Genomic DNA, 24,166 nt, shown 5'->3' with positions numbered 1-24,166 from the left:
GCCAGGTGGACTGGGGACAGCAAGGAGTCATCATGTCAGGTAGTGCTGGGGCATGGTCCTAGGGCTCAGGTCCTCAGAGAGAAGGAGAGAATTAGAGAACGCACACTTAGATTCACACAGCACACCGAATAGGACAGGAGAAGCACTCCAGATATAACAAACTGACCCTAGCCCCCCGACACATAAACTACTGCAGCATAAATACTGGAGGCTGAGACAGGAGGGGTCAGGAGACACTGTGGCCCCATCCGAGGACACCCCCGGACAGGGCTAAACAGGAAGGATATAACCCCACCCACTTTGCCAAAGCACAGCCCCCACACCACTAGAGGGATATCTTCAACCACCAACTTACCATCCTGAGACAAGGCTGAGTATAGCCCACAAAGATCTCCGCCATGGCACAACCCAAGGGGGGCAATCCAGACAGGATGACCACAGGATGATTTGATTTGATTCAGGGCATTACCATGTTCCCCAGTTTTGTCTGTTTATAAATAACCGTACACTATCAGAATTCAGCATTTTACTTTACTTTTTGCTTTAATTGAAAAAATGTGTTAATGTGTGTTACTGTCTTAAATGTGGCATAACCCGATGGTTGTATTACCACATTGTAATACAGCGTCTTCAAACGAGAGTTTATTGTTAAAGCCATAATGTAGCATCACTTATCACAGTTAATACCAATAATAAAAGATGAGTGCTATATTTTCCCTCTGTAAGTATGGCTGATTGGGATCTGTCTGTGACAGTGGAGGAGCTTGGCCTTGAGGCTACACCCTTCAAAGTTAGCGTGACCTCAGACCTGCACATTGGTGGTGTCGTATTCAGAATTGTGGAGAAGACACGTGAGTTCCCTACCAATGTACACTTCAACTTCCATCTTGGGACTATATTTAAGATACTCATATGCAATCTAAAAATATACTGTATCTATTTTGTCATTTCTCAGGGTTGTTGATATCTTTTAATCGTGGGGTGTAGTAAGTGATTATAGACGTACTCCACAATCTGTAAATCAGAACATGAATATTGATTTCAAAACAAGATTCAAAGTATCTATGAGACACGCCATAAATGTGTTAATATAAAGCACAGACAGACTCCTCTGTCCACCCCAGAGATAAAGCAGGACTGGTCAGACCATGCCCTGTGGCGGGAGCAGAGGCAGCAGTAGCTGCTCCAGCTCTCGTGGACCCTTGAGAAGTATGAGATCCTTGCCGATGTTCGCCTGAGCCCCCCCCCCTCCCCCCAACACAAGGGCCTACTCTGAGGCTTCAGGCCAGTTTCCCTCGTCCAGTCTTTCAAACTGTTATGGGAGTCTGTCGTCTGCTGAGTAAGTACATGTATGAGGAGTTCCTACCTAAATAAAAGTAATAAGTTATTGTTGCAGATATTATTGTAATTGGAACACATAAAAGCAGAACATTATCTACAGTAACAAACATGATACAACATCAGGTACTAAATTCCCCTGTTACACCTGGACGCATCAATTAAGATTACATGGGTACTATCCTATGGAAGCGCTGGTGGAAATTAATGAGAGAAACAACCAAATATAATAAGACAAGGGGGGGGGTGCAGGGGCTACATTAAGTTCTCAGCAGAAATGTTACTCTCAAAGTAGTCGGGGAATGGCTGCCAGACCTTGTAAAACTAACTTTTGAGTGGAACCACGGGTGAAATATTTTAGCTTTGAGATGGGCCATAACATTCCAATTAAAAACAAGAAGGCATAAAAATTGTGGTGAAATCAATGATGTATATAAACCCTGGATTGCTGATGCTACGTATGTATTAAATTAAAAGACTTTACTGAGTTACAGTTCACATAAGCAAATCAGTCCATTAAAATAAATTCAATAGGCCCTAATCTACTGTGTGGATTTCACATTTCTGGGAATACAGATATGCATCGAATGGTCACAGATACCTTTAAAAAAATGTCTTCAATGGCTTTGTGAACACAATGGCTTTGTGAACACCATCTACTGCATCTTGCCTATGCCGTTCTGTGCCATCACTCATTCACATATCTTTATGTACATATTCTTTATCCCTTTACACTTGTGTGTATAAGACAGTAGTTGTGGAATTGTTAGGTTAGATTGCTGGTTTGTTATTATTGCATTGTCGGAACTAGAAGCACAAGCATTTCTCTACACTCGCATTGACATCTGCAAACCATATGTATGTGACAAATTAAATGTGATTTGAAGTTGATGGATATTGGCGGGAACAGGAACACGCTGCCGTACACGTCGATCCAGAGCATTCCAAACATGCTCAATGGATAACATGTCTGGTGAGTATGCAGGCCATGAAAAAACTGGGCCATTTTCAGCTTCCAGGAATTGTGCACAGATGTCATGGGGCCGTGCATTATCATGCTGAAACGTGAGGTGATGGCGGCAGATGATTGACACGACAATGGGCCTCAGGATCTCGTCAAGGTATCTCTGTGCATTCAAATTGCCATTGATAAAATGTAAAATGCCTGTCCATATCATAACCCCACCGCCACCATGGGGCACTCTGTTTACAATGTTGACATCAGCAAACCGCACGCCCACATGACACCATCTGTCCGGTACAGTTAAAACCGGGATTCATACTTGAAGAGCACACTTCTCCACCATGCCAGTGGTCATCGTCGGTGAACATTTGTCCACTGAAGTTGGTTACATTGCCGAACTTCGGTTCCGGGTTGGAGCGAGCGGTCGCATCTACACTTCGGTCGCATCTACACTTCGGTCCGCAGGTAGTATAACTTTTATAACTTTTCATTACATTTCCATTACATTTCATTATAGTACAACGGTTTGATTTGTCTAATCTTAGCAATTTCTTCTTAGCTAGCTACATAGCCGTCTTTGTATCAAAGATAATTGCGTAATTATCGTATTTCGTCGTCCTAACGTAGTCTACACTGCTAACTGCCCAGCAGCTAGCAACGTCTACCGTCTACTAGCACTGTAGAAACTATTACACTCAACTGAACGACTCGATTAGTGTAGTGTTAGCTAGCTACATAGTTGTCTTTGCTGTCTTCGTATCCAAGATAATTGTGTAGTTTAGAGTGTGTAGACTTAGAGTGATTATCTTAATTTACCGAGGTTAGCTAGCCAGCTATTTGTCGTCCTTAACGTAAGAGTTACTGCTAGCTAGCTAGCCAACAGCTAGCTAACGTCTACCGAATTAACTTCAACAACCCGGTCAACATTCCGCTTCGCTCCACAGGTAGTATCACATTTTCATTTCACTTCATTACAGTATAATGGTTTGATTTGTTTGATCGTAGCTAGCTAGCTACATAGCCGTCTTTGTATCTAAGACAATTGTGTAGTCTAGAGCAATTTTCTAGGTTAGCTAGCCAGCTATTGTCGTTCTTTTAACGTGACGTAACGTAATCAACACTGCTAGCTAGCCAGCTAGCCCCCGAATAGCAGCACTGTAGTAACTATTACACTCGACGGAACGACTTGATTAGTGTAGTGTCAACAACGCAGCCACTGCCAGCTAGCCTACTCCAGCAGTACTGTATCATTTCAATCATTTTAGTCAATAAGATTCTTGCTACGTAAGCTTAACTTTCTGAACATTCGAGACGTGTAGTCCACTTGTCATTCCAATCTCCTTTGCATTAGCGTAGCCTCTTCTGTAGCCTGTCAACTATGTGTCTATCTATCCCTGTTCTCTCCTCTCTGCACAGACCATACAAACGCTCCACACCGCGTAGCCGCGGCCACCCTAATCTGGTGGTCCCAGCGCGCACGACCCACGTGGAGTTCCAGGTCTCCGGTAGCCTCTGGAACTGCCGATCTGCGGCCAACAAGGCAGAGTTCATCTCAGCCTATGCCTCCCTCCAGTCCCTCGACTTCTTGGCACTGACGGAAACATGGATCACCACAGATAACACTGCTACTCCCACTGCTCTCTCTTCGTCCTCCCACGTGTTCTCACACACCCCGAGAGCTTCTGGTCAGCGGGGTGGTGGCACCGGGATCCTCATCTCTCCCAAGTGGTCATTCTCTCTTTCTCCCCTTACCCATCTGTCTATCGCCTCCTTTGAATTCCATGCTGTCACAGTTACCAGCCCTTTCAAGCTAAACATCCTTATCATTTATCGCCCTCCAGGTTCCCTCGGAGAGTTCATCAATGAGCTTGATGCCTTGATAAGCTCCTTTCCTGAGGACGGCTCACCTCTCACAGTCCTGGGCGACTTTAACCTCCCCACGTCTACCTTTGACTCATTCCTCTCTGCCTCCTTCTTTCCACTCCTCTCCTCTTTTGACCTCACCCTCTCACCTTCCCCCTACTCACAAGGCAGGCAATACGCTCGACCTCATCTTTACTAGATGCTGTTCTTCCACTAACCTCATTGCAACTCCCCTCCAAGTCTCCGACCACTACCTTGTATCCTTTTCCCTCTCGCTCTCATCCAACACTTCCCACACTGCCCCTACTCGGATGGTATCGCGCCGTCCCAACCTTCGCTCTCTCTCCCCCGCTACTCTCTCCTCTTCCATCCTATCATCTCTTCCCTCTGCTCATACCTTCTCCAACCTATCTCCTGATTCTGCCTCCTCAACCCTCCTCTCTTCCCTTTCTGCATCCTTTGACTCTCTATGTCCCCTATCCTCCAGGCCGGCTCGGTCCTCCCCTCCCGCTCCGTGGCTCGACGACTCATTGCGAGCTCACAGAACAGTGCTCCGGGCAGCCGAGCGGAAATGGAGGAAAACTCGCCTCCCTGCGGACCTGGCATCCTTTCACTCCCTCCTCTCTACATTTTCCTCCTCTGTCTCTGCTGCTAAAGCCACTTTCTACCACTCTAAATTCCAAGCATCTGCCTCTAACCCTAGGAAGCTCTTTGCCACCTTCTCCTCCCTCCTGAATCCTCCTCCCCCTCCTCCCTCTCCGCAGATGACTTCGTCAACCATTTTGAAAAGAAGGTCGACGACATCCGATCCTCATTTGCTAAGTCAAACGACACCGCTGGTTCTGCTCACACTGCCCTACCCTGTGCTCTGACCTCTTTCTCCCTCTCTCTCCAGATGAAATCTCACTTCTTGTGACGGCCGGCCGCCCAACAACCTGCCCGCTTGACCCTATCCCCTCCTCTCTTCTCCAGACCATTTCCGGAGACCTTCTCCCTTACCTCACCTCGCTCATCAACTCATCCCTGACCGCTGGCTACGTCCCTTCCGTCTTCAAGAGAGCGAGAGTTGCACCCCTTCTGAAAAAACCTACACTCGACCCCTCCGATGTCAACAACTACAGACCAGTATCCCTTCTTTCTTTTCTCTCCAAAACTCTTGAACGTGCCGTCCTTGGCCAGCTCTCCCGCTATCTCTCTCAGAATGACCTTCTTGATCCAAATCAGTCAGGTTTCAAGACTAGTCATTCAACTGAGACTGCTCTTCTCTGTATCACGGAGGCGCTCCGCACTGCTAAAGCTAACTCTCTCTCCTCTGCTCTCATCCTTCTAGACCTATCGGCTGCCTTCGATACTGTGAACCATCAGATCCTCCTCTCCACCCTCTCCGAGTTGGGCATCTCCGGCGCGGCCCACGCTGATTGCATCCTACCTGACAGGTCGCTCCTACCAGGTGGCGTGGCGAGAATCTGTCTCCTCGCCACGCGCTCTCACCACTGGTGTTCCCCAGGGCTCTGTTCTAGGCCCTCTCCTATTCTCGCTATACACCAAGTCACTTAGCTCTGTCATAACCTCACATGGTCTCTCCTATCATTGCTATGCAGACGACACACAATTAATCTTCTCCTTTCCCCCTTCTGATGACCAGGTGGCGAATCGCATCTCTGCATGTCTGGCAGACATATCAGTGTGGATGACGGATCACCACCTCAAGCTGAACCTCGGCAAGACGGAGCTGCTCTTCCTCCCGGGGAAGGACTGCCCGTTCCATGATCTCGCCATCACGGTTGACAACTCCATTGTGTCCTCCTCCCAGAGCGCTAAGAACCTTGGTGTGATCCTGGACAACACCCTGTCGTTCTCAACTAACATCATGGCGGTGGTCCGTTCCTGTAGGTTCATGCTCTACAACATCCGCAGAGTACGACCCTGCCTCACACAGGAAGCGGCGCAGGTCCTAATCCAGGCACTTGTCATCTCCCGTCTGGATTACTGCAACTCGCTGTTGGCTGGGCTCCCTGCCTGTGCCATTAAACCCCTACAACTCATCCAGAACGCCGCAGCCCGTCTGGTGTTCAACCTTCCCAAGTTCTCTCACGTCACCCCGCTCCTCCGCTCTCTCCACTGGCTTCCAGTTGAAGCTCGCATCCGCTACAAGACCATGGTGCTTGCCTACGGAGCTGTGAGGGGAACGGCACCGCAGTACCTCCAGGCTCTGATCAGGCCCTACACCCAAACAAGGGCACTGCGTTCATCCACCTCTGGCCTGCTCGCCTCCCTACCACTGAGGAAGTACAGTTCCCGCTCAGCCCAGTCAAAACTGTTCGCTGCTCTGGCCCCCCAATGGTGGAACAAACTCCCTCACGACGCCAGGACAGCGGAGTCAATCACCACCTTCCGGAGACACCTGAAACCCCACCTCTTCAAGGAATACCTAGGATAGGATGAAGTAATCCTTCTCACCCCCCCCCCCTTAAATGATTTAGATGAACTATTGTAAAGTGGCTGTTCCACTGGATGTCAGAAGGTGAATTCACCAATTTGTAAGTCGCTCTGGATAAGAGCGTCTGCTAAATGACTTAAATGTAATGTAAATGCAGGTCAAGACCCTGGGTAGGATGACGAGCAGGCAGAGGAGCTTCCCTGAGACGGTTTATGACAGTTTGTGCAGAAGTTCTTTGGTTGTGCAAACCCACAGTTTCATCAGCTGTCTGGGTGATTGGTCTCAGACCATCCCACATGTGAAGAAGTCGCATGTGGAGGTGCTGGGCTGGCGTGGTTACACGTGGTCTGCGATTGTGAGGCCGGTTGGATGTACTGCCAAATTTGCTGTTTAATCAGCTTCTTGATATGCCACACCTGTCAGATGAATGGCTTGGCTTGTCTTGGCAAAGGAAAAATACTCACTAACCGGGATGTAAACGAATTTGTGCACAAAATTCAAGCAAAATAAGGTCTTTGAGCATATGGAACATTTCAGGGATCTTTTATTTCAGCACATTAAACATGGGACTAACACTTTACATGTTGCGTTTATATTTTTAGCTCACATAATATAATGAGTACGTTTTTTCACGTATTATTTGTTTGTTTAATATAATGTAAAAATATGCATTAAGGTGTCTAATAGAATAAACGTGGCAAAAACAAATAGACATTAATAAATGCATTTCCATAGCTTGATGGGGGAGTGCCAAGATGGAGGCGCGGTGGCTTCAAAACAGCGCTGTCTGTCTGAAATCTAGTGTATATATAAAACATTGAGTAAAATAGACACAATAAAAATGAACATTCTTCCACATATTTTTACACTTTATTTAACCAGGTAGGCCAGTTGAGAACAAGTTATCATTTACAACTGCGACCTGGCCAAGATAATGCAAAGCAGTGTGATTAAAAACAACAACACAGTTACACATAAACAAACGTACAGTCAATAATACAATAGAAAAATCTATGTACAGTGTGTTCAAATGTAGAAGAGTAGAGAAGTCAGGCAATAAATAGGCCATAGAGGCGATATAATTACAATTTAGTATTAACACTGGAGTGATAGATGTGCAGATGATGATGTGCAAGTTGAGATTCTGGGGTGCAAAAGAGCAAAAGGATAAATAGCAATATGGGGATGAGGTAGTTGGGTGTGCTATTGGCTGATTGGCTGTGTACAGGTACAGTGATCGGTAAGCTGCTATGACAGCTGATGCTTAAAGTTAGAGAGGGAGATATAAGACTCCAGCTTCAGCGATTTTTGCAATTCGTTCCAATCATTGGCAGCAGAGAACTGGAAGGAAAGGCGGCCAAAGTAAGTGTTGGCTTTGGGGATGACCAGTAAATTATACCTGCTGGAGCGCGTGCTATGGGTTGGTGTTGCTATGGTGACCAATGAGCTGAGATAAGGCGGGGCTTTACCTAGCAAAGACTTAGATGACCTGGAGCCAGTGGGTTTAGCAACGGTTATGTAGTGAGGGCCAGCCAACGAGAGCATACAGGTCGCAGTGGTGGGTGGTATATGGTGCTTTGGTGACAAAACGGATGTCACTGTGATAGACTACATCCAGTTTGCTGAGTAGAGTGTTGGAGGCTATTTTGTAAATGACATCGCCGATGTCAAGGATCGGTAGGATAGTCAGTTTTACGAGGGTATGTTTGGCAGCATGAGTGAAGGAGGATTTGCTGTGAAATTGGAAGCTGATACTAGATTTAATTTTGGATTGGAAATGCTTAATGTGAGTCTGGAAGGAGAGTTTACAGTCTAACCATACACCTAGATATTTGTAGTTGTCCACATATTCTAAGTCAGAACCGTCCAGAGTAGTGATGCTAGTCGGGCGGGTGGGTGTGGGCAGTAATCGGTTGAAGAGCATGCATTTAGTTTCACTAGCATTTAAAAGCAGTTGGAGGCCACGGAAGGAGTGTTGTATGGCATTGAAGCTTGTTTGGAGGTTTGTTAACACAGTGTCCAAATAAGGGCCAAATGTATACAGAATGGTGTCGTCTGCGTAGAGTTGGATCAGAGAATCACCAGCAGCAAGAGCGACATCATTGATATATACTGAGAAAAGAGTCGGCCCGAGAATTTAACCCTGTGGCACACCCATAGAGACAGCAACAGGTCCAGACAACAGACCCTCCGATTTGACACACTGAACTCTATCTGAGAAGTAGTTGGTGAACAAGCCGAGGCAGTCATTTGAGAAGCCACAGCTATTGAGTCTGCCGATAAAAATGTGGTGATTGACTGAGACGAAAGCCTTGGCCAGGTCGCTGAAAACGGCTGCACAGTACAGTCTTTTATCGATGGCGGTTCCGATATCATTTAGGACCTTGATCGTGGCTGAGGTGTACCAATGACCAGCCTCGGAAACCAGATTGCATAGTGGAGAATGTGCGGTGGGATTTGAAATGGTCGGTGATCTGTTTGTTAACTTGGCTTTCAAAGATTTTAGAAAGGCATGGCAGGATGGATATATGTCTATAACAGTTTGGGTCTAGAGTGTCTCCCCTTTGAAGAAGGGGATGACCACGGCAGCTTTCCAATCTTTGGGGATCTCAGACGATGCGAAAGGTTGAACAGGCTAGTAATAACGATTGCAACAATTTCGGTGGATAATTTTAGAAAGAGAGGGTCCAGATTGTCTAGCCCAGCTATAACATACCTCCTCAGTGTAATCCCTCTCCCCTTTTCGGGAGAATGGTTCAAGAAGTTCATTACTTTTTTCAGGAAGTTTCTCTGGCGAGAGAAACAAACCCCCTTGAGTCAGCCATTCAAAATGATCAATGGACAGAAATAGAGGTGGCCTGGGCCTTCCGGATATTCAGAAAAAACTATTAGTTATTTATTGCAAGGTACCCTCTTAAATGGGCTTATAACAACAATCCCACTCCTTGGGAGGTCATAGAACAAGAGGTCTTTGACATTAACAAATGTTTGTTGTCTCTTCGGGCCCTGTGGTACAATCCAAAGTACTGGGAAGGAATAAAGAATCTCATTTTTAAATGTTTCTGTGAGACTATACATACATACAACTTTGAGCTTTGTTGGAATCATTCATCCCAAGCCCCTATTTGGTAAAATTGGGGTTTGTTGAATAATGGAAAACCTTGTGGTAAATAGAGAATTTATTTGATGAGAACAATATGGGATCATTTGAACAAATCAGAAATTAATTACATTTTCCCAATAAAGTCTTCCTACTCTACTTACAAATAAGGTCACATCATTTCCAAAGTCTACTGAATTGGAAAACTGAAATGTTAAGTACAATAGTCACTAAGCAAATCAATTTGATAAAATCCTTTCTCACTCCAGATCTTGTGTATGCCACATGTAGAATTGTGCTGGGAGAATGATTTAGGTGTCCACCTTCCTTCTGAAACATGGGAACATATCTGGAAAAAAATTATGTTTTGAATAATTGTATCCATTTCAAATTTCTGTATAGAGAATATTTGACCCCTAGGAAATTGAAACTCATGCAACCCTCTGTGTCTGACAAATGTTGGCACTGTTGTAGGGGCTATGGACAATTTATACATATGGTCTGGAAATGCCCTAAAATAATTTGATATTGGTCCATGGTATTGAAATCATTTTTAGTCATTACCGGAATACAGGTATACAGTGCATTTGGAAAGTATTCAGATCCCTTGACTTTTTTCCACATGTTATGTTTACAGTTTTTTTCTAAAAATGATGATTAAATCTTTTTTAACCCTTATCAATCTACACACAATACCAGATGATTACAAAGCAAAAACAGGCTTTCAGAAATTTATTCAAATGTATTAAAAATAAAAAACTGAAATACCATATTTACATAAGTATTCAGACCCTTTACTCAGAAATCTCACCTCCCATGAATGCTTTACATGGTCAAGAGTGGGGCATATCATATTCTGAATAATGTCTTACACCATAGAAAGACTGTATGTCCCTTTACATGCGGATCCAGGTTCAAACATTCATCAAGCCAGCTGGTGGGTGGGAGAGATGGGAAAGAGGGGGAATCTTTTTTGTAAAGTTGCAAATCTGCAGGTACCTGAAGAAGTGCATCTGGGCTATACCGAGCTCTCTAACTAGAGGTTTATTGTTGCAGGTGTTAATCAGTATTCCCTCGCACTGCTCATTCTCAGACATGCGTCACCCAGAGGAGCTGTCGTTGTTACGGCCGGTGGAGGAGAAGAAAAAGAAGAAAGACACGGAGGAGAAAGTAGTAGTATATGATCTAACAAGCCTTCGTATCTCATCAGGTAGGTCCAGTGGAATTGGTGGTACACATCACATTTCAAAATGGATGGGCAACATTACGTACAATAGCTTCCGCTGTACAGTACATATCAAATGTCATGTAACATATCCTAACTGCATGTGTAATAACGACAGGTCCAGCTCACACCCTGTCCAATGGCATGCCTGTGCACTTTGCTGACTCACCCCAGACTGAGGCAGTGCATAAGATGTTGTCTGTCAGCCTACCTGCTCCTGAGGCTATCACCAAGATGCCCCGTCCCACCAGCCTTGTGGACAAGGCCCAAGTTCACAGCAGGTGAGTGTCTGTGTGTTCACAACACACATAGATATGTTTTGGTATGCGTATGTTACTCTGTGTATTGTTAGTGAAAAATAACAGAGTGTAATTCAATTAATTACATGTGTTTTATTGTGGACTGGATTCGTCTCGTTCTCTGCTCCAACAGGAAGTGCAGGAGCATGACAGGCTGCTGCTACACTTCAAATACTACTGCTTCCATGACCTGCAGCCCAAGGTAGGCCTGCAAAACATGCTTTCTGAGGGGCTATTGATTATTTCCTTTTTCTGCCTCACGGTGGCCATGAATTGTGCTGTGTGTAATCGTTCACTTTATCTAACTTGTCTCACGTCTCCAGTATGACGCAGTCCGTCTGACCCAGATGTTTGAGCAGGCTCGCTGGGCCATCTTGTTGGAGGATGTTGGCTGCACAGAGGAAGAGATGATGCTCTTTGTTGCCCTTCAGGTAAACAAACAAGAACTGTCCCCAAAGGTTATTCTCTGTCTATGACACATTGCTTCCCTTCTCTTTCACACTGTTATACGTTTGTGTGTGCGCTATCCTCAGCACCATGTTGGTAAGGTGTCTCTGTCAGAGCCCCGGCTGATGACATCATGTCCTGCCATGGATGACCTTGACTCCGCCCTTCAGTTTTTGGAGGTGAAGATGGATGCAGAGGAGAGCAGCGCTGAAGACATGCTGGTTAGTCCCTCTGATTCTCCACCATACTGTAGCAGTCTGTAATGGTGATCAGGGCTGGTTTGTAAGGAAGCAAAAAAAGTGACATGGAAAACGTTTTATTGCAAACCGCACATGACACAAAATAGACACAGGGTTTTATCTCTTCACAGGAAACAACGAGGGTAGCACCAGAGCTGCATGACTACTTGAACATCTTCAGGTAAGATGGGTTGACAACATACATCACTGCTGGCTGGCTGAGCGCCCTCTGACTCACATCCATCTTTCTGCCGGTGACCACCTTTCCCTGCCATGGATTTTAGATTGGATATTGAACACACAAGATATATGAGACTCTGATAGTCTGGATGAGTGTTTATAGACACACACACACACACAAGCAAACACACACTAACCGCAGCTACGGTTATATTGACATGCTCACTCACACAGACATACAACTGCGTACCCTTTCCAATGTTGCTGAAAACCCTTAAAATTCTAGTTTGTTTCATCTCACTCTCTCCTAGACCAAAGAGACTGACACTAAAGGGCTATAAGCAGTTCTGGTTCACATTCAACAACACATCCATCTCCTACTACAAGAGTAAAGAGGAGAGCCTCACGGAGCCCATTCAGCAGATGAACCTCAAAGGTCATATGTACTGACATTCACTGTGGTGAAAATGCCCACCCACGTGCACATACTCTACATTCAGCCCACATGTTCACATAGAACCACAACCACACAAGTTGACACGAAGATGTGTAGTACGTAGAGCATCAGAAAGGACATTCTAGATATAATGACGTTTCTTCACTGGTGACTTTATTAACAAGCCAAATGAGTCCAAACTGGTCCCATAAGGAAGTGCTGTGCTCCCCAGGCTGTGAGGTGGTCCCAGACGTTAGTGTGGCTGGTCAGAAGTTCTGCATCAGACTGCTCATTCAGGCTCAGGGCATGAATGAGGTCTACCTACGCTGTGAGAATGGAAGGAACTCAATGCTCAGCTCACTCTGTTCGAAGCACTCTTCCTATAAGTAAAAAGATATTCGAATTTGACCACTGATTAATGTACATGTATATACAGTGGGGCAAAAAAGTATTTAGTCAGCCACCAATTGTGCATGTTTTCCCACTTAAAAAGATGAGAGAGGCCTGTAATTTTCATCATAGGTACACTTCAACTATGACAGACAAAATAAGAAAATAAAATCCAGAAAATCACATTGTAGGATTTTTAATGAATTTATTTGCAAATTATGGTGGAAAATAAGTATTTGGTCAATAACAAAAGTTTATCTCAATACTTTGTTATATACCCTTTGTTGGCAATGACAGAGGTCAAACGTTTTCTGTAAGTCTTCACAAGGTTTTCACACACTGTTGCTGGTATTTTGGCCCATTCTTCCATGCAGATCTCCTCTCAAGCAGTGATGTTTTGGGGTTGTTGCTGGGCAACACGGACTTTCAACTCCCTCCAAAGATTTTCTATGGGGTTGAGATCTAGAGACTGGCTAGGCCACTCCAGGACCTTGAAATGCTTCTTACGAAGCCACTCCTTCGTTGCCCGGGCGGTGTGTTTGGGATCATTGTCATGCTGAAAGACCCAGCCACATTTCATCTTCAATGCCCTTGATGTTGGAAGGAGGTTTTCACACAAAATCACACGATACATGGCCCCATTCATTCTTTCCTTTACACGGATCAGTCGTCCTGGTCCCTTTGCAGAAAAACAGCCCCAAAGCATGATGTTTCCACCCCCATGCTTCACAGTAGGTATGGTGTTCTTTGGATGCAACTCAGCATTCTTTGTCCTCCAAACACGACGAGTTGAGTTTTTACCAGAAAGTTCTATTTTGGTTTCATCTGACCATATGACATTCTCACAATCTACTTCTGGATCATCCAAATACTCTCTAGCAAACTTCAGACGGGCCTGGACATGTACTGGCTTAAGCAGGGGGACACGTCTGGCACTGCAGGATTTGAGTCCCTGGTGGCGTAGTGTTTTACTGATGGTCATTCACTAGGTCCCCCCGTGTGGTTCTGGGATTTTTGCTCACCGTTCTTGTGATCATTTTGACCCCACGGGGTGAGATCTTGCGCGGAGCCCCAGATCGAGGGAGATTATCAGTGGTCTTGTATGTCTTCCATTTCCTAATAATTGCTCCCACAGTTGATTTCTTCAAACCAAGCTGCTTACCTATTGCAGATTCAGTCTTCCCAGCCTGGTGCAGGTCTACAATTTTGTTTCTGGTGTCCTTTGACAGCTCTTTGGTCTTGGCCATAGTGGAGTTTGGAGTGTGACTGTTTGAGGTTGTGGACAGGTGTCTTTTATACTGATAACAAGTTCAAACAGGCGCCATTAATACAGGTAACGAGTGGAGGACAGAGGAGCCTCTTAAATAAGAAGTTACAGGTCTGTGAGAGCCAGAACTCTTGCTTGTTTGTAGGTGACCAAATACTTATTTTCCACCATAATTAGCAAATAAATGCATAAAAAATCCTAAAATGTTATTTTCTGGATTTTTTTTCCTAATTTCATCTGTCATAGTTGAAGTGTACCTATGATGAAAATTACAGGCCTCTCTCATCTTTTTAAGTGGGAGAACTTGCACAATTGGTGGCTGACTAAATACTTGTTTGCCCCACTGTAACCTGTCCCAAGGAATAGACCCAACTGCTATGAGAACAGTTTCCTCTTCAGTGTCACCCTGAACCTATATATAAATGTACTATATCCCACTATGCTATGGTTTCTTTCCATCTTTCCAAATGTCCATTCCTCCCACCTTCCACTAGGAGCTGCAGTACAGCAGGTGGATGGCAGCTTGCCGTTTAGCCTCCAAGGGGAAGACCCTATCAGACAGCTCCTTCTCTAATGAGGTGCAGAATATCCAGTCCTTCCTGGCCATGCAGCGAACCACCCCCGGGGTCAATGCTGCTCAGACTGATGACATCATCAACACACACGGCCTTGTATCCCCACGCTACCACAAAAAGTACAAGTCCAAACAGGTAAGAGTCATGTGATCTGGGCGGAACTCGAATGTATGGTAAGAGAAGCAAACAATAAGATTGCGTCTCCAGGAATTCTAACCATTCCTCTGCCCTGTCAGCTAACTCCTCGCGTCCCGGAAGCCTATCAGAATGTGGCCAAGCTCTCTCTAACAGATGCTCTCCTCAGGTTTCTTCAGATCTGGCAGGCTCTACCTGAATTCGGGTTGTGTTATCTTGTGGTGAGGTGAGTACATGTCTTTTTGTCAAGTAGTCAAATCAAATTGTATTTGTCACATGCGCAGAATACAACAGGTGTAGTAGACCTTACAGTGAAATGCTTACTTACAAGCCCTTAACCAACAATGCTTTAAGAAGTTAAGAAAAAAAAGTATTTTGCATAAAATAGATAAGTAGAAAATAAAAGTAACAAATGATGAAACAGCAGCAGGAAAATAACAAGTGAGGGTATATACAGGGGGTACTAGTACAGAGTCAATGTGCGGGGGCACCGGTCAGGCGAGGTAATTTAGGTCGTATGTACATGTAGGTAGAGTTAAAGTGACTATGCATAGATTATGCATAGATTATAAACAGAGAGTAGTAGCGGTGTAAAAGAGAGGTCTGGGTAGCCCTTTGATTAGCTGTTCAGGAGTCTTATGGCTTGGGGGTAGAAGCTGTTAAGAAGCCTCTTGGACCTCGACTTGGCGCTCCGGTACTGCTTGCCGTGTGGTAGCAGAGAGTACAGTCTATGACTAGGGTGGCTGGAGTCTGACAATTTCTAGGGCTTGATATGACACTGCCTGGTATAGAGGTCCTGGATGGCAGGTAGCTTTGCCCCAGTGATGTACTGGGCCGTACGCACTAACCTCTGTAGTGCCTTGCGATCGGAGGCCGAGCAGTTGCCATACCAGGCAGCGATGCAACCAGTCAGGATGCTCTAGATGGTGCAGCTGTAGAACCTTTTGAGGATCTGAGGACCCATGCCAAATCTTTTCAGTCTCTTGAGGGGGAATAGTTTACAGATATCTATCTGCCTTGTCAACATAGCACTAAATCTGATCTCACTTGAAATTACCCAAATTTGTGTATAAACACAGGTTTAAGGGATGCCGTAAAGATGAGGTCCTTGGTGTCACCAACAACCATCTCACCCGCATTGACCTCGGCACCGGAGATGTGTTGAAAACGTGGAGATACAACACCATGAAGCAGTGGAACGTCAACTGAGATATCCAACAGCTGCACGTCTCACGTTCTACCTAATTATGTTTCTTCATGTATCTGTTACTTGGTCTGTATTCTATCAAATATGTAATAATAATAATAATATTTTATTTGTAAAGGGCATTTCCCAGGCTCAATGTGCATAAGGTATAAAACAAAACACAAAAATGAATGTGCAGGTAGAACATTCCAGAGCCGAGAGGCCACATCAAGGCCTGTCACCCATGCTGCACAGATTTGTGGACTGGTGTGACCAGGGCCTGTCACCCATGCTGCACAGATTTGTGGACTGGTGTGACCAGGGCCTGTCACCCATTCTGCACAGATTTGTGGACTGGTGTGACCAGGGCCTGTCACCCATTCTGCACAGATTGGTGGACTGGTGTGACCAGGGCGTCACCCATTCTGCACAGATTTGTGGACTGGTGTGACCCATTCTGCACAGATTGGTGGACTGGTGTGACCAGGGCGTCACCCATTCTGCACAGATTTGTGGACTGGTGTGACCAGGGCCTGTCACCCATGCTGCACAGATTTGTGGACAGGTGTGACCAGGGCCTGTCACCCATTCTGCACAGATTTGTGGACTGGTGTGACCAGGGCCTGTCACCCATTCTGCACAGATTTGTGGACAGGTGTGACCAGGGCCTGTCACCCATTCTGCACAGACTTGTGGACAGGTGTGACCAGGGCCTGGTTTCCCGATAGCAATGGAACTTAGGCTTACGAGTATTTTAACGATGCAGCTCTCCTATAACGGCCAAAGATGTAAACATGTGTTACCCAAAACACCATGCAGAGAGAACGGTCAGTCACTATGTGCGTCATTAAGGCATGTGTCGATACTGATAGGTTTGAAAGAAAAGCAGTGCTGCTCTCAGATCCGCTTTCTCCATTTAAATCTTACCTTAATATTATTCCACAATACTGACGATGGATCAGCTCCTAGAGAGATATTATCACCTATGGCTGCAAATATTGAGGCGGCTTATTCTAATGCTAACCTTGTAATAATGCCTTTAATCAAGATTTGGCACATCATTGCGCACATTAGGCTACATATCATGAAATATATTGAGGCAAAAATGACAGAAAGTAGCCAAATAATAAATAAAACAAAATTGAATGAACATGAAATACTGGCCTATGAAGCTTGTACTGTAGGTAGTGTTGTGTCTTTACTATCATTAAATTGAAGACTTAGTTTTTATCAAAGATTCTCTGTAATTAGTATTATGAGATCAAACTGATTAATCATGTAACCGTAATTAACTAGTAAGTCGGGCATCAAGGAAAATATTCAGATTACAAAGGTATAATTTCCCAATATAACCTTTCAGATATTTTCATGTCTGATCAAAAGTCTTCTGATTAATTATTTATTTATTTGACCTCCCGTTAATCTCATTCCAAACGTCGTAAACTGTTGGTTATCTGCATGAACCCAGTCTTCACTATGAGTCATCCATTCATCAATTGTCTTAAATCATTTATTTATTACTAACTAAGTAATTCACAGAAATGCATAAACAAAACAACAAGGTAAATATGGTTACAAGAAATGATAGGAGAATGTGCCCTAGTGGGCTAAACTGACATCACGGCTTGTTAGACAAAAGGGAAGTGGGGGTCGACTGAGAAGTCACTACAGAGTTAATAATTATAACAATTGAAATGCTAATCCTTTACACATGAACGCTCACTCATTCGGGAACAATTGCAATCAATATATATATTTACGGTCAGTGTGTCATCTTGATCGCTGTTGAAAAGTTTGTTTCTTTTGTAGAATTGCCTGTCTCTCTCTCTCTCTCTCTCTCTCTCTCTCTCTCTCTCTCTCTCTCTCTCTCTGTTGTGGTTATAGTGAATAGTTCAGAGTGACATTCATTCATGTTGTTGTAGAATGGATGTTTCAGCGGTTGTCGTTCTTCACGTTCAATGATACCGAATTCCTAGCTGCAGACTAGTAATTAATATCAAAGACTTGTTCTTATTCTGTCGGTATCGATAGTCTAAGAGTTTAACCACGTAGTATGGTTAAAAGATTCAGCAATGGTCTGCAACCTTTGTACTCCTGTGATTGAGAGAAACATGGTCTGCCTGAGGATTTCTCAAAGTTGGGTTTTATTCGGAATTGCAGAAAAGGGGCTGTCCCAGGATGCCTGACCCCAATTGGGCTCATGGGCGGTCCTCTGATTTAGTTCAACTCAAAAGGGAATTGGAGTTTCCTTCATTAAACATTCCAAAATCACATTACACAATTTTACAAACAGTATCATACTCATTCATTCATCTTATACAACAATAAGAAATAAACCTCATATCTTAGGTTATTATATAAACAGTGTTATGGTAATGTGGCCACACCGTCTCCCATGAGCTTCCCCAAATTGTAACAAATGGACCAGTTAGTAGCTGCATTCTTCACCGATCTTTTATACCTTCTCCGGAACATGAAATTTGTTCGGACCTCAAGTTCTGTGAGGTGGAAGAATTTCCTATGTTCTCTATGAAAATTTACACTCTCTTATACTGTGTGGCCATGAGGCAGGGTCTTCTCCTCAGGAATTTACGACCTCTCTCTGACCACAGTAGTCTGGTTGTAGAAGCAGAGAGCGGGGGATGGTGCCCGCTGTACCCAAAGAGGACAACGTCATGACAGTAGGCTATTTATATTTTAATGCAGTGATCTCAGTTTTTCATTTGAAGCATCTTTTTGTGCTTCTCTTGTTTGTAACAATTGCAAAGACATTGGCAGCTTTGTATTTGTAGTCGACTTCGTTGTGAAGTTACGGGTGGTCACCCGAGAGACATATAAACATATTTATTTTATGTTTAGCAGTGATCTTCTGTGTATAAAGTGATGTGGTAAGGGGAAAAATGCATCTAACAAGTCACTTAGGTGTTATAATAATACATGGGACTTACTGCACTTTTCAATGACCCGAAATCGCTTTACAGTAGTAGAAAGGAAATTAAAAACAGGAGTCAAAACAAAACATCAGAATATGAGTAAAGAGAGGGGGGAATGACTCCATTTTATCACTGTTGAGCTTGAGGAAGTTTTGTTGCATTTATGTTTTTATTGCAGAGAGGCAGGATTCAATGTGGGTTAGAGGTCTCTTATGTGGTGGTCAAAGGAGAGGGTGGAGTCCAGGATGATGACTCAATGATGAGGGTGAGGTTGCCAGCTTTGGTGAAGGTGGATTTGGTGCCTATTTGTACAGTGGTCTAAGGCACTGTATCGCAGTGTTGCGGCGTCACTACAGCCTTGGGTTTGATCCCAGGTTGTGTCACAACCGGCCGTGACCGGGAGTTCCATAGTGTGGTGCACAATTGGACCAGCGTCAATAGGGTTAGGGGAGGGTTTGGCCGAGGGGGCTTAACTTGGCTCATTGCACTCTAGCGACTCCTTGTGGTGAGCCAGGTGCAGGGAGGCTGACTTCAGTCATCAGTTGAACAGTGTTAGGCAAGCATGTGTTTACTCGACCTTTGCCTCTCCCGTGCCCGTTGGGGAGTTGCAGTGATGACACAAGATCCTAATTGGATATGATGAAATTGGAGAGAAAAAGGTGGTAAAAAAAGAAAAGCTGTGGGTTGTCAGTAGAATGGCCTTAGTGAAGAGTTCAGTGACTTTCAACGTGGCACCGTCATAGGATGCCACCTTTCCAACAAGTCAGTTCGTCAAATTCCTGCTCTGCTGGAGCTGCCCCGGTCAACTGTAAGTGCTGTTATTGTGAAGTGGAAATGTCTAGGAACAACAACGACTCAGCCGCGAAGTGGTAAGCCACACAAGCTCACAGAACGGGACCGCCGAGTGCTGAAGCGCTTAGCGTATAAAAATCATCTGTCCTCGGTTGCAACACTCACTACCGAGTTCCAAACTGTCTCTAGAAGCAACGTCAGCACAAGAACTGTTCGTCAGAAACTTCATGAAATGGGGTTCCATGGCCGAGCAGCCGCACACAAGCCTAAGGTCACAATGCGCAACTCCAAGCATCGGCTGGAGTGGTGTAAAGCTCTCCGCCATTTGTCTCCAGAGCAGTGGAAACACATTTTCTGGAGTGATGAATCACGTTTCACCATCTGGCAGTCCGACAGACAAATCTGGGTTTGGCGGATGCCAGGAGAACGCTACCTGCCCAAATGAATAGTGCCAACTGTAAAGTTTAGTGGAGGAGGAATAATGGTCTGGGGCTGTTTTTCATTATTCAGGCTAGGCCCCTTATTTCCAGTGAAGAGACACATTAACACTACAGCATATAATGGCATTCTAGATGATTCTGTGCTTCCAACTTTGTGGCAACAGTTTAGGGAAGGCCCTTTCCTGTTTCAGCATGACAATACTCCCTTGCACAAAGCGAGGTCCATACAGAAATGGTTTGTCGAGATGGAAGAACTTCACTGGCCTGCACAGAGCCATGACCACAACCCATCGAACACCTTTGGATTGAATTGGAACGCCAACTGCGAGCCAGGCCTAATCGCTCAACATCAGTGCCCGATCTCACTAATGCTCCCCACAGCAATGTTCCAACATCTAGTGGAAAGCCATCCCAGAAGAGTGAAGGCTGTAATAGCAGCAAATGGGGGACCAACTCCATATTTTAATGCCCATGATTTTCGACATGCAGGTGTCTACACCTGCATTGCTTGCTGTTTGGGGTTTTAGGCTGGGTTTCTGTACAACACTTTGAGATATAAGCTGATCTAAGAAGGGCTATATAAATTGATTTGATTTGATCTACATACTTTTCGTACTGTAGTGTATTTTTGTGTGTCATCTGCATAAATATTAAAGATTCATCCAGATCTTCAGATTAGTATACCAAGTGCTAGCATGTATATAGAGAACAAGAGTGGCCCCCAGAACAGAGCCCTGTGGAACCCCTTGAGTGACTGTGGCAGGGTTGGATTTATAATTACCAAGAGTCACAAATTCTTGTCTGTCAGTCTCTGTGCCAGAGAATCCAAGCAAGTTCTTAAGTCTGCTGATGAGAATCTCATGATTCGGTGTGTCAAATGCTGCTGTCATGCCCAGAAGTAAAGGGATACTAGTGTCTCCATCATCAGCTGCCATCAACAAGCTATTTGTTACTTTTACCAGGGCTGTCTTTGTTCTCTGCCATGCACAGAAGCCGGACTAGAAGGGTTCATGCAGATTGTTGGTTGAAAGATAGTTATGTAGCTGTATTGAGACCACACATACAAGGACCTTTCATAGAAATGGCAAGTTGGAAATTGGTATGTAATTGCTTAGGGTGTTGGGGTCCAGTCCAGGTTTGTTCAATGTTACTATAATGGAGGCAGTTTTCTGAGAAGAATGAGGCTGGATTTTATGATTGCTGTTAGAATAAGGACAGGTTCAGATAGTTTAACTCATAGTTTGGACAATTTCAGAGACAGATGTTGGGGTTGTCAATTAGAATTTGTTTAAACTGCAGCTGGGAGGCTCAGTCTGAAGCAGAGGGGCAGGTCCTAAGCAAGGTGTAGTTTGTACAGTGCAGTAGATGTCCTTGATTTTGTATTGGGGAAATTAAATAAAACTGTTGCATTGCTCAATGGAGGGGGTAAAGGATCTGGGGTTTTAACTAATTTCTTTACAACAAAAATCTGTGTTTCCCCTCACCATTTGCAATGAGATCTGTATATTATGACCTGTGTCATAATTACCCCCGTCCCCTTCCTCCTCCTCCTCCTGCTTTCCCGTGTCCCCTTCCTCCTCCTGCTTTTCCACGTCCCCTTCCTCCTCCTCCTCCTGCTTCCCCCTGTCCCCTTCCTCCTCCTGCTTTTCCACGTCCCCTTCCTCCTCCTCCTCCTGCTTCCCCCGTCCCCTTCCTCCTCCTCCTCCTCCTGCTTTCCCCCTTCCTCCTCCTGCTTTCCCCCTGTCCCCTTCCTCCTCCTCCTGCTTTCCCCAGTTCCCTTCCTCCCCCTCCTCCTGCTTTCCCATGTCCCCCTTCCTCCCCCTCTTCCTCCTCTTCTCCCCTCCTCTTCTCCCCCTCCTGCTTTCCCCCTTCCTCCAGCTGCTCCTCCTCCCCCTCCTACTTTCCCCCATCCCACTTCCTCCTCCACCTGCTCCTCCTCCTCTCCTCTCCTCTCCTCCCCCTCCTTCCTCCTCCTCCTGTTCTCCACATCCTGCTTTCCCCCATCCCCTTCCTCCACCTGCTCCTCCTCCTCTCCTCCCCCTCCTTCCCACTCCTGCTCCTCCTCTTCTTTTCCCCCCCTTTCTTCCTCCTGCTCCTCCCCGCGGCGGACTCTCCATCTTTCTTGAATTAGTGTGTCGTTGCGTGCGCTAGTGACGTCAGACAGTGGCATGCAAGTAATTTGAAATGTGTATGTCCCATATGTGAGACCTTAGAAGGCTAAATTAAAATGTCTGTTGTATGTTTTTTATAGAATACACTTAAAATGTATGTTATGTCTAAATGTTACCCACCCATATACTGTAATTCAGATATTACACAAATTTCCTATGAATATTGTAAGTATATTTGCTGCCATATGTATTTCTTACAAGTTCCAGGTAGAACATATAAAATATTGTTAAATTCTTCTATATATTTTCCATATGGTTATGCTGGTATGTCATTTATTGTCTTAAATAATTCAATTTTTAGATGCCTACAGCTGTGTGACTGCTACCTGCAAGATTGTGCACGTGTACATTGGGGGCTACATCTTCATTGCCAAACGCACCAGAGAGCAGACAGAGGTGTTGAACCAGGAGCTCTTTTACAAGCTGACTGGTGGCCATGAAGCCCTCTAAATATCCATGAGATGAAGCTCTGGAACTCTCTTTATGGTTTCATCATACTGTCATAGACAGCTAGCTGGTGTGTCAATCTAAGTAACACAGACAGCTAGCGGGTGCGTCAATCTGTGTCAATCTAAGTAACGTAATAAAAAAAAACATCAAAATCCTCCAGTTTAAGCGACAGATATCAGTTTTGATATCAGTTTTGCGTGGACTGTGTCTCAATCCACCTCGGCCTCCTATGTTCCGGGGTCTCGTCTGAAGGTAAGCCATACAGACAAATGGAGGTAGTTTTGTGTCCCCCAAAAAATGGGGTTAAATATGTGTTAAAAAAAAATATATATATATACAGTATATATATTTCCTGAGCATTCACAAATGTAGGAAAGACACTTCAAAAATGTATTCCTTATGATACATTTTTTTACTGTCTATTTTGCCATTCATGTATGTGTTACTCAATGCGTTTCTATGGGCTAGACCAAATTCAATATTTCTTCAAATAATTTAGTCATATTATTTTTGGAAACCTACCTTTTTGGATACCCCCCTCCCTCTACAACTCAGACCTTTAGAGTTTAAACACTTTGATGCTGGCTTTGCTGGTGGCCAGTTTAAGCTGTTAACGCTGCAGCATTACCAGCATACCAGCATCAAAGTGTCTAAAACACAATGAAGGCTGGTCACCAGCAAAACCAGCACATGTTAGTTACCCAGCCTGGCCTCATAGACTAGATGTAACAAAGTAAATGAAAATCCAGGACATTCAAATGAGTATGATATGTTACGTTTGGTATTGTTACATAAGACAGAAGGTTACTTACGTGAAAGTCTACCAACCCAAAGGTTGCGTGTTTGAATCTCATCACTGACAACTTTAGCATTTAGCTAATTAGTAAAAATACCAGCTTATCCAGCTAGTCGACCAACCTAATCAGTCTACCACCCAAAGGTTGTGTGTTCAAATATCATCACGGACAACTTTAACATTTGAGCTAATTAGCAACTTTGCAACCATTGTTCCCTCTAAACTGCGCGCATGTCAGGACTGCCATGCAAAAGAAATATCAGCCCGCGTAGAGAATCACAAGAACTTCACTCAGTTTTCCCACTGTCAATGTTTCCCTTTACTGTGGCAATTGTGATTGAATCAACGCAATATTAGCCACTTTCAATGCAACATACCGAAACAAAACCAACTATGCAAGACTTAGTATGCACAACTAACTATGCAAGAAAATGTGTTGTAAGCACAGCGCATTGGAATAGGATTCTATTGCATTGACAGGTGCAACTCAGGCCTATACT

The 24,166-nt window shown here is 44.6% G+C and overlaps 1 pseudogene; it reads left to right on the top strand.

Annotated features, from left to right (window-relative positions):
- The first annotated feature begins 727 nt into the window (after window positions 1–727).
- Window positions 728–22,986, top strand: LOC135550397 (fermitin family homolog 3-like; annotated as a pseudogene).
- The last annotated feature ends 1,180 nt before the right edge of the window (window positions 22,987–24,166 follow it).

This window comes from Oncorhynchus masou, chromosome 12 (assembly GCF_036934945.1).
Source record: "Oncorhynchus masou masou isolate Uvic2021 chromosome 12, UVic_Omas_1.1, whole genome shotgun sequence".
Lineage (NCBI taxonomy): Eukaryota > Metazoa > Chordata > Actinopteri > Salmoniformes > Salmonidae > Oncorhynchus > Oncorhynchus masou.
Note: the sequence above shows the minus strand (reverse complement) of the source record. Positions and strands in the feature narration are given on the sequence as shown.